At 43.0% G+C, this 10,457-nt stretch overlaps 1 pseudogene; it reads left to right on the forward strand.

The window, feature by feature from the left end:
• Positions 1 to 7,592: 7,592 nt before the first annotated feature.
• LOC126959144 (endogenous retrovirus group K member 8 Gag polyprotein-like) lies at positions 7,593 to 9,854 on the forward strand (annotated as a pseudogene).
• Positions 9,855 to 10,457: the final 603 nt, after the last annotated feature.

Genomic DNA, 10,457 nt, shown 5'->3' on the forward strand with positions numbered 1-10,457 from the left:
TTTCTATTATTTCCCAGTTCCAAATTTTAGGCATTTTTCATAAAAATAACACTTAAAGTATACAACAAAGCTCATCATTCATTTATTTTATAACAGAACATGTATTTGTAATGATAAAGGGAATTGAAAATGACATTACAATTTGGAGGCAAAATTATAAGATTCTTTACAACCAAGGCAATTGATAGCCATCTTGACGAAGTCCTAGATTAAAGTCACCATCTCTTGACTCAAAGATTGGCATCAGATTAAAAGAGGCAAGGAACTGTTTCCAGCAGGGAAGATGAAAACACAATTATAAATACATTTATCTTCCTTTGCCCAGGGACTCGACATCCCATAATACCATTTGCATAATGGGTTACTTTGTTTGTTCCCTTTTAAAGGTTCAATTTGGAACATTTCATTCTAAGTGCCATCAAAATAAATAAATAAGCTGAGTTTTAAGCCCACAGCTTTTTATGTTTATTTGAGAGTAAGAATCAGTAGAATTTGCCTGTATTCAGGGAAGCACAAGCACTTATTTTTTTTACATACCCAAGATGACAGGGCTCTAAAGGGTTGTGAATATAGACAAATGGCAGCTAGAAATTCACTTAATCTATTTTACTCTGAAAGATACACACATGTGCACACACATATACCCCCTCATTCTGGTCCTTTCTGAAGTTATGTGGAGATGCCATTTTGTTTATGTTGGCTTCTCTCTGCCCTGGCTAACTATCCGAGTCTGATGTCTTCTATTCCAGAGTCATATTCCCAAGTGGATGCTTTAATCAATGCATCACTGCACTCTTTCCTCCTACTAGTCTCTGATCGGATGGACCCGCCTTATGTCTAATTACCTAGATGGTAAAAGCTAACCTAAAAACCAGTCCCTGTAAATGGAGAATTTATCAACTCAGGTGGAACACATTGTTTTTTTGTGAGTGTGTCTTGGGATGCATAATAGCTGGGTTTAGTCCTTAGAAGAGAGAATTCAAGGCAAGGGGGTCACCAGTGGGCAGCTCTTTGGCAGGAGGAGAAATTTCCAGTTTCCCCCAATACACCATGTAAGCACTCTCCCCTCTCCCCACAGAACTTGGAGACTAAGTTAAGATGCACAGCAGCCAAACTGCCCTGATGTTCAGGGGTTCAGAATACCCAGAAGGTTAGAAAGTGCCTCCTTCTGGCCTTCAACCCCTTTGCATTACAATAGTAACTACTTTGCAGTGTCTCAGCCCCCTTAAAGGCCTGCTTTTCTAAAACGTCTCACATTCTATTTGTATTGGAAGCCGGCTTTTCCTTGGATTCAAACTTCATTGGCTTGCCTCTAGGTAAAGATTGTATGTGATTTAATGATAAAAACTCAACCTCCTCAATGGTTCTCCTTGACACAGCTATTCAAGTCCAACAGATGGGTCTCCTTGGAAACATCAGTAGCAGCTCTGTTATCCTGTCTCCTAATGATGTTCTTTCAGCTCCATTAGCTGTTTATTCCCAGAAATTGGTGTCCTGGCTACTGCTGGTCACTATAAAGACCATGTAGCAGGAAGAGGAAACCTATCATCAAGGGGCAAGACAGGTGGTAGGAGGTAGGCCCAGGTGACAGTGGAGTTTCTGCCACACCAAGATACTGTGTCCAGGGAGCATAGATAGTTCCATATGGGATTCCAACAAATGGGGGTACCAGTTGCACTAGAAGTGAGGCCCTAATATATACACAGAGTCCAGCCATGGGGAATTGAAGCAGCAGATATACTGAAGTTCAGGGAGGCAGCCAGTAGGCATCAAAAGGTGATGGATGGAGAATAGAGGTCCTGCCACTGGGCAAAGGGACTAGTTAGAGATAGGTCTGAGTGGTAGAAGGGGACTGAGTTCTACCAGTTAGCATCTGGACACAGGGATGAAGGCAGAAATGATCTTGGTAATGGGAACTGGGGTAGGGCAAGCTGCCTTGGTATTTAGAACCAAGAAGCAGGAGGTCCATTAGCAGAACTGAACCATTTAAGAAAGGGGTTGAATGAGAGGGGAATGTGTGATGTGGTTCTGCTTCCATCCTATAGCACAATCTAGGAAAGAGGCATAACAAGGTTCTAGGATGGGGGTGGGGACACCATCATGGTTGAACAAGAGGGTAGGGGCTCGAGATGTATGTGAAAACTCTACTACTGGTTGATGAAAGAGAAAACAAGTTAAAACACACACACAAAAAGCAATACCCACAACCACCTTCTCAATCTATTTTGCATCTCATATTGCTTCCTCTCTCTTCTTGTCATCATAGTTTTTTCATTTGTCTGTTTGTTTATTTGTTTTTGAGACAGAGTCTCACTCTGTTGCCCAGGCTGGAATGCACTGGTGCAATTTTGGCTCACTGCAGCCTCTACCTGCTGGGTTCAAGCAATTCTCCTGCCTCAGTCACCCGAGTAGCTGGGATTACAGGCATACGCCACCATGCCCAGCTAATTTTTGTGTTTTTAGTAGAGACGGGGGTTTCACCATATTGACCAGGCTGGTCTAGAACTCCTGACATCAAGTGATCTGCCTGCCTCGGCCTCCTAAAGTGCTGGGATTACAGGCACAGCCACCGCGCCTGGTCCAATTGTAGTCTTAACCGATCTTACTAACATTTTATCTTTTTAAAAAAATTTATTTTAAGTTCTGGGGTACATATACAGAACGTGCAGGTTTGTTCCATAGGTATACATGTGCCATGGTGGTTTACTGCACCTATCAACCCGCCATCTAGGTTTTAAGCTCCACATGCATTAGGTATTTGTCCTAATGCTCTCCCTCCCCTTGCCCTCCACCCACCAACAGGCCCCAGTGTGTGATGTTCCCCTCCCTGTGTCATTTGTTTTCATTAACATTTTATCTTGAAATTGTAGAGAAGAATCACTTTTGAAGAATATGCTGGCGTAGGGGAGAACTTTGAGAACTATCCCTGTCTCTCTACCCAGAGACCTCCCTCCTGCCTGAGAGTCTGTTGGTCAATTTAGCTGTAACCAGGGTCAAATGAGCAGGAAGAGTCATGTGGGGGAGGGATTACAAGAGCCCAGAGGTGATAAGAATGATTATGCCACTCATTGAGCACCTTCTACGTGCCAGGCACACTTAACATACGCAACCTGATTTAATCCCAGCAAGGGAAGAATTATTCTTCTCATGTTCACCAAGAACGTTACCAAGGCTTAGAGAGGTTTGTAATTCCCTGGTATCCCATGGTTAGTCAATGCTCCATTAGTCTCAGCTCTCCAGACATGGGAGCTGGGGAAGCTTAAACGCCTCTTGCCTCCAGTCAGGATTGGAGAGGAGAGATAGGCCTTAGCTGGGGAGATGCCAGGGCCCAGTCATGAAAAAACAAGGAAGGCATGGGATGGATACAGGGAGACATATGGAATTTCAGAGAGGCTTGAGCCCAGGTCAAAGACTACGCTGTCTTAACTTGACACCCAGACCTCACTTCAGGTCATTAGAGAAGCTCTAAATAATACAGAAACCCTCCCTTAGTTTAAAAAAAAAAAAAAAAAAAAAGTAGAGATTCAGGAAGCATCCAAGAACATTGATCAAATGTGTACCATTTTCTCTGGGAGCATAAGAGCATTTGCCTTGTGAAGCCAAAATAACCACTGGCAGAAAGGCCTGGCCCGGGTTATTCTTACTTAGTAGAATCCGAGTTGTGGGCTGTGCCTGAAAGGAATGGCAAAGGTTCCTCAGCATTCTCTGAATGGAAATTTATAAGACATGTCCTCAAAGGAGGCAACAGCCACCCAAAGTGCCAGCTGCAGGAATGGGTCTTCTCTTCTTGAGAGATCAGGAAATCAGCCTGTTTTGGTCATTGGGACCAACTTTTCAGTTAGGACTTGGATCAACAAGGAGTGGGGTAGGGGACGGTACCAGTTCAGAGAAACCTGGGAGCTTGTGGACTGCAGAGTCCTAGGCCCAGGTTCAGAAGGCGGCTCCAGTGATGTAGATGGCCCTGGGGGTGGGGCACTCTGGGAAAGTCTGCCATAGAGACTCTCTTCCTACCATGGTCAGGGCTCAATCAGACTAGAGTCTCCTAATTTTGAGAGAGTGTGTGTGGAAAGCCTCTCTGTCTCCTCTGAATGGCTACTTTTGCCCAGGCATGCCCATTTCCACTGCTGGGAAGGAGGCCCTTGAGGTGCCTCAGTGGTCAGTGCTGCCATGGCCAATCTCAGGAGACATCCAGGCGGTGAGGACAGGAGCCCCTTCCATGTCAAGATCTCTAAGTTACCTCACCACTGAGCCCCAGTCCTTGCTTTTCTCACATGACCAGAGTTGAGTTGGTTCCAGCCTGGGGGAAAGAATCCGGTACATACAGACTACTCCTTCTCTTAATGTCTCTCCTCCACAGTTGCTAGAACCCACCAATTTGTGCTGTGTCCCAGACTTTAGTTCTTTTTATCCATCTCAAAAAAAAAAAAAAAGAGAGAGAAAGAAACATTACACCAGCTATCAGAAGGAGGTTGTGACTTCCTTGCATGAGCTAGCTTTAAGGGCAAGGAGTTGCTGAGGCAGAAAATTCCCCAGTGACAGCCTTGATGGAAGATACGACGTTGTCCCTGGGGATACAATGATTTGCAGCAGCATTTCACCAACCCAAAATAAACCATCACTCTGCACTAGGGTGACAAGCTTAACATCTACACCCTTAATCATAATTCTAGTGGCAGGATTTTCCAGACTAGGTTAACTCCTTTTATTTTGGCCCAGAAATCTGAAGCAGGAGCAGGGAAGGATCCTATGATAATTGTTCTTTGGTTGATCACTTTCATCTGAGGATCTTCAAGTATTTTATAAATATTAATTAAACCACCACAATACCTTCATATGCATAACTATTATCCATCCACCACCCCCAGCTGCATACCAATCCTTTAAAGATAAAGAAGTTGAAGGATAGGTGGCTAGACTTCAGTGACTGAGCTCATCACAGAGGCAAGATCCAAAAGTTAGCACTCTTCATTTCCAGTTCTGGACTGAATAGGTCTAAAGTGATGGAAAAACATCATATGATTCCTATGCATACATACACTATGAAGTATTATTACCAAAAGAGAAAATGTCCATTAAACTTATAATTTAATTATTATAACTTTTATATTAACCCTAGATCTTTTGTTTCTTGTTTATTTTAATTTTATTATTATTTCTTTATTATTATTATTATTATACTTTAAGTTCTGGGATACATGTGCAGGATGTGCAGGTTTGTTACTTAGGTATACACGTGCCACAATGGTTTGCTGCACCCATCAACCCGTCATCTACATTAGGTATTTCTCCTAATGCTATCCCTCCTCTAGCCTCCCACCCCCAACAGGCCCCGCTGTGTGATCTTCCCCTCCTTGTGTCCATGTGTTCTCATTGTTCAACTCCCACTTATGAGTGAGAACATACGATGTTTGGTTTTCTGCTCTTGTGTTCTTAATCAATCTTTTCCCTTCCAAGAAACCTAACTTCTTTTTGTTTCAATTTTTCCCTCTATAAAATGGTGACATAATAGAGTTCCCCAATGTCTTACATTCCTTTGTTGTGAGCACTGATGGCTTGTAAACCAATGTATTCTACAACTACAAGTATCTGTATTTCCCAGTTACTACAGCAAACCCCCACAATTTGACATGGGTTATCCTAATACATCACTTTGCCCTGAAGAATTTTCATGATCAAAGATGTTATTCATATTATCAGAATTTCTTTCCTCTTCATTTCAGTTCATGGCCACTGGCCTCTATGATACTATCTTATCTGAATCAGTCACCATTTTTCTCTTTTTGGAAAGCGGTACAAAAACTGCCGCCAAGGTTACAAGTAAATAACTGTAGTCAAGACCAAAAATTATTAGCAATTAAAAATCTGTTTCTGTCTGTCTTCTGTGTGGGGAATATCTGTTTTTCATTTAGTAAGTTTTATCTGGTAATAGCCACTGGGGAGTAGGTTAGAAAGCAGTGGGGCCACTTAGAGAGACTTGGGGCAAGGCTGTAGGTGAATGAAACAGCTTTACTGAGCAGCCCTACAAGCTTCACTTTGGGTTATAGGCCTCTTGGTGAGGGCGGGGAGCAAAAGAAAGAAGAGCCAGACACTGCCTCAAGTGGACCCTGAGCAGAGAGGAAAGGAAGAAGGACAGAGCAGGGCATATGCAACCTAAAAGGGTGGAGATAACAGAAAGAAACAAGTGGATAAAACTGCATCACACACATCATTGCTGCAAAGGTCTATGGGAAAAGAAAACTAAAGGTGGCAGAGACAGATCCTTCAGGTGTTAGCCTTGGAGGTATAATTCCCCAGGGACAGGTAGATTTCCAAGCTCTGGATGTGAAGACCAATTACCAGGCATTTTTGATGGCTCTGGTGAATGCTGATATGCTAAGTTTATATATTCAGATTTCATATAAGGTTTACAAAGAAAATAACAAACTGCTTGTGGTATACCAATGATAAATATTTCTACAGAGCTCTCCTTCACAAGGTAACTGAGAATGTGGGGAAAAGAAAGAAAGATCAGACTGTTACTGTGTCTATATAGAAAGAAGTAGACATAAGAGACTCCATTTTGTTCTGTATTTGAAATGCTGTTAATCTGTGACCCTACCCCTAACCTTGTCCTTGCAAGAGACTTGTGCTGTGGTGACTCAAGGTTTAAAGGATTTTGGGCTGTGCAGGGTGTGCTTTGTTAAACAAGTGCCTGAAGGCAGTATGCTTGTGAAAAGTCATCACCATTCTCTTAATCTCAAGTGCCCAGGGACACGTTCACTGCCAAAGGTTGCAGGGACCTCTGCCTCGGAAAGCTAGGTATTGTCCAAGGTTTCTCCCCATGTGATAGTCTGAAATATGGCCTCGTGGGAAGGGAAAGAGCTGATCGTCCCCCAGCCTGACAACCCGTGAAGGGTCTGTGCTGAGGAGGACTAGTATAAGAGGAAAGAAGGCCTCTTGGCAGTTGAGACAGAGAAAAGCATCTGTCTCCTGCCTGTCCCTGGGCAATGGAACATCTCGGTGTAAAACCCGATTGTATGTTCTGTTTACTGAGAAAGCAGAAAACTGCCTTAGGGCGAAAGGTGGGACTTGCTAGCGCAGTGCTGCTCTTTATGCACTAAAAAGGTTTATGGAGATGTTTACATATGCATATCAAGGCACAGCACTTTTCCTTAAACTTATGTCACAGAGATCTTTATTCACATGTCTTACTGCTGACCTTCTCCCTACGATGATCCTATTATCCTGCTACTTCCCTTTTTTGTAAGATGGTAAAGATAATTATCAATAAATACTGAGGGAACTCAGAGACCAGTGCCTGCGTGGGTCCTCTGTATGCTGAGCGCCGGTCCCCTGGGCCCACTTTTTCTTTCTCTATACTTTGTCTCTGTGTCTCATTTCTTTTCTCAAGTCTCTTGTTCCACCTAATGAGAAACGCCCACAGGTGTGGAGGGGCAGGCACCCCTTCATCTGGTGCCCAACGTGGGTGCTTTTCTCTAAGGTGAAGGTATGCTCGAGCGTGGTCATTGAGGACAAGTCGACGAGAGACCCCCGAGTATGTCTACAGTCAGCCTTGCAGTAAGCTTGTGCACCCAGAAGAACCTAGGGTAACAATGGGGCAAACTAAAAGTAATTTGCCTCTTATCGCAGCTTTATTAAAATTCTCCTAAAAAGAAGGGGAGTTAAAGTCTCTACCAAAAATCTAATTACGCTGTTTCAAACAATAGAACAGTTTTGTCCATGGTTTCCAGAACAGGGAACTTTAGATCTAAAAGACTGGGAAAAAATTGGCAAAGAATTAAAACAAGCAAGTAGGGAAGGTAAAATCATCCCACTTACAGTATGGAATGATTGGGTCATTATTAAAGTAGCTTTAGAACCGTTTCAAACAGAAGAAGATAGCATTTCAGTTTCTGATGTCCCTGAAAGCTGTGCAGTAGATTGTGAAAAAGAGGCAGGGAAAGAATCCCGGAAAGGAATGGAAAGTTCACACTGTAAATGTGTAGCAGAGCTGGTAATGGCTCGGTCAACGCAAAATGTTGACGATAATCAATTACAGCAGGTGATATATCCTGAAACGTTAAAATTAGAAGAAAAAGGTCCAGAATTAGCAGAGCCATCAGAGTCTAAACCACGATGGCCAACTCCTCTTACAGCAGCTCAGATGCCTGTAACTTTACAACCGCAAATGCAGATTAAACAAGTACAAACTCCAAAAGAAGATCAAATAGAAAAAGACAGCGTCTCTGTCATGGCAATGCCAATCCAAATACAGTGTCCACAATATCAGCTGGTAGAAAATAAGACTAGCCTATCAATACTGGCTGCCAGCCGAACTTCAGTATCGGCAGCCCCCAGAAAATCCGTATGGACAGCCAGGAATGTTTCCAGCGCCACAGGGCAGGGCGCTATAGCCTCAGCCACCCACCATGAGACTTAATCCTACAGCACTGCCTAGTACACAGGGTAGTGCGTTACATAAAATTATTGATGAGGCAAGAAAACAAGGAGATATTGAAGCGTGGCAATTCCCAGTAATATTAGAATCAAGACCACCTGGAGAAGGGGCCCAAGAGGGAGAGCCTCCCGTAGCTGAAGCCAGATATGAGTCCTTTTCTATAAAAATGCTGAAAGAAATGAAAGAGGGAGTAAAACAGTATGGACCCAACTCTCCTTACATGAGAACACTATTAGATTCCATTGCTCATGGACATAGACTCATTCCTTATGATTGGGAGATTCTGGCAAAATCATCACTCTCATCTGCTCAATTTTTACAATTTAAGACTTGGTGGATTGATGGGGCACAAGAACAGGTCCGAAGAAATAGGACTGCCAATCCTCCAATTAACATAGACGTAGATCAACTATTGGGAATAGGTCAAAACTGGAGCACTGCTAGCCAACAAGTAATAATGCCAAATGAGGCCATTGAGCAAATTAGGGCTATCTGCCTTAGGGCCTGGGAGAAAATCCAAGACCCAGGAACCGCCTGCCCCTCCTTTAATACAATAAGACAAGGCTCTAAAGAGCCCTACCCTGATTTTGTAGCAAGACTTCAATGCTGCTCAAAAGTCAATTACCGATGAGAATGCCCGTAAGGTCATAGTGGAGTTGATGGCATATGAAAACGGCAATCCTGATTGTCAATCAGCCATTAAGCCATTAAAAGGAAGGGTCCCGGCAGGATCAGATGTAATCTCAGAGTTAAAGCCTGTGATGGAATTGGAGGAGATATGCATAAAGCTATGCTTATGGCTCAAGCAATCACAGGAGTTGCTTTAGGAGGACAAGTTAGAACATTTGGGGGAAAATGTTATAATTGTGGTCAAATTGGCCATCTAAAAAAGAATTGCCTAGTCTCAAATAAACAAAATGTAACTACTCAAGCTACTACAACAACAGGAATTCCTTATATTTCCCAAGGACAGGCCATAGTTGAAAGAACTAATAGAACCCTCAAAACTCAGTTATTTAAACAAAAAGAAGGGGGAGACAGTAAGGAGTGTACCACTCCTCAGATGCAACTTAATCTAGCACTCTACACTTTAAAATTTTTAAACATGTATAGAAATCAGACTACTACTTCTGCAGAACATCTTACTGGTAAAAAGAACAGCCCACATGAAGGAAAACTGATTTGGTGGAAAGACAACAAAAATAAGACATGGGAAACAGGGAAGGTGATAACCTGGGGAAGAGGTTTTGCTTGTATTTCACCAGGAGAAAATCAGCCTCCTGTTTGGATACCCACTAAAAATTTGAAGTTCTGCACCTCCACGGAGACGGAAACACCGAAATCGACCACCATCGACTCGCAAGATGAACAAAGTGGTGATATCAAGTGTAGATGTGCGGGAAGTCAGGGACCTTGAAGGGAGGGACCGGCTGAAGCCACAGCAGAAAAACATAAAATGTGAAGATTTCATGGACATTTATAAGTTCCCCAAATTAATACTTTTATAATTTTCTATGTCTGTCTTTACTCTCTTAATCCCATCATCTTCTTTGTAAGCTGAGGAGGATATATGTCACCTCAGGACCCTGTGATGATTGCGTTAACTGCACAAATCGTTTGTAGAGCATGTGTGTTTGAACAATATGAAATCTGGGTATCTTGAAAAAAGAACAGGATAACAGCGATGTTCAGGGAACAAGGGAGGTAACCTTGAACTGGCCGCCGGTGAGCCGGACGGAACAAAGCCATATTTCTCCTCTTTTTAAAAGCAAATAGGAGAAATATCGCTAAATTCTTTTTCTCAGCAAGGAACATCCCTGAGAAAGAGAATGCGCTCTGAGGGTAGGCCTATGAACGACCCCCTTGGAAGCATGCCGCCTTTTACGGTGGAAGCCAAAGGGATGAAATAAGCCCCGGTCTCCTGTAGTGCTCTCGGGCTTATTAGGACGAGAAAATTCCTGCCTAATAAATTTTGGTCAGACAGGTTGTCTGCTCTCAAACCCTGTTTCCTGATAAGATG

Source organism: Macaca thibetana, chromosome 7 (assembly GCF_024542745.1).
Source record: "Macaca thibetana thibetana isolate TM-01 chromosome 7, ASM2454274v1, whole genome shotgun sequence".
Taxonomy (NCBI): domain Eukaryota; kingdom Metazoa; phylum Chordata; class Mammalia; order Primates; family Cercopithecidae; genus Macaca; species Macaca thibetana.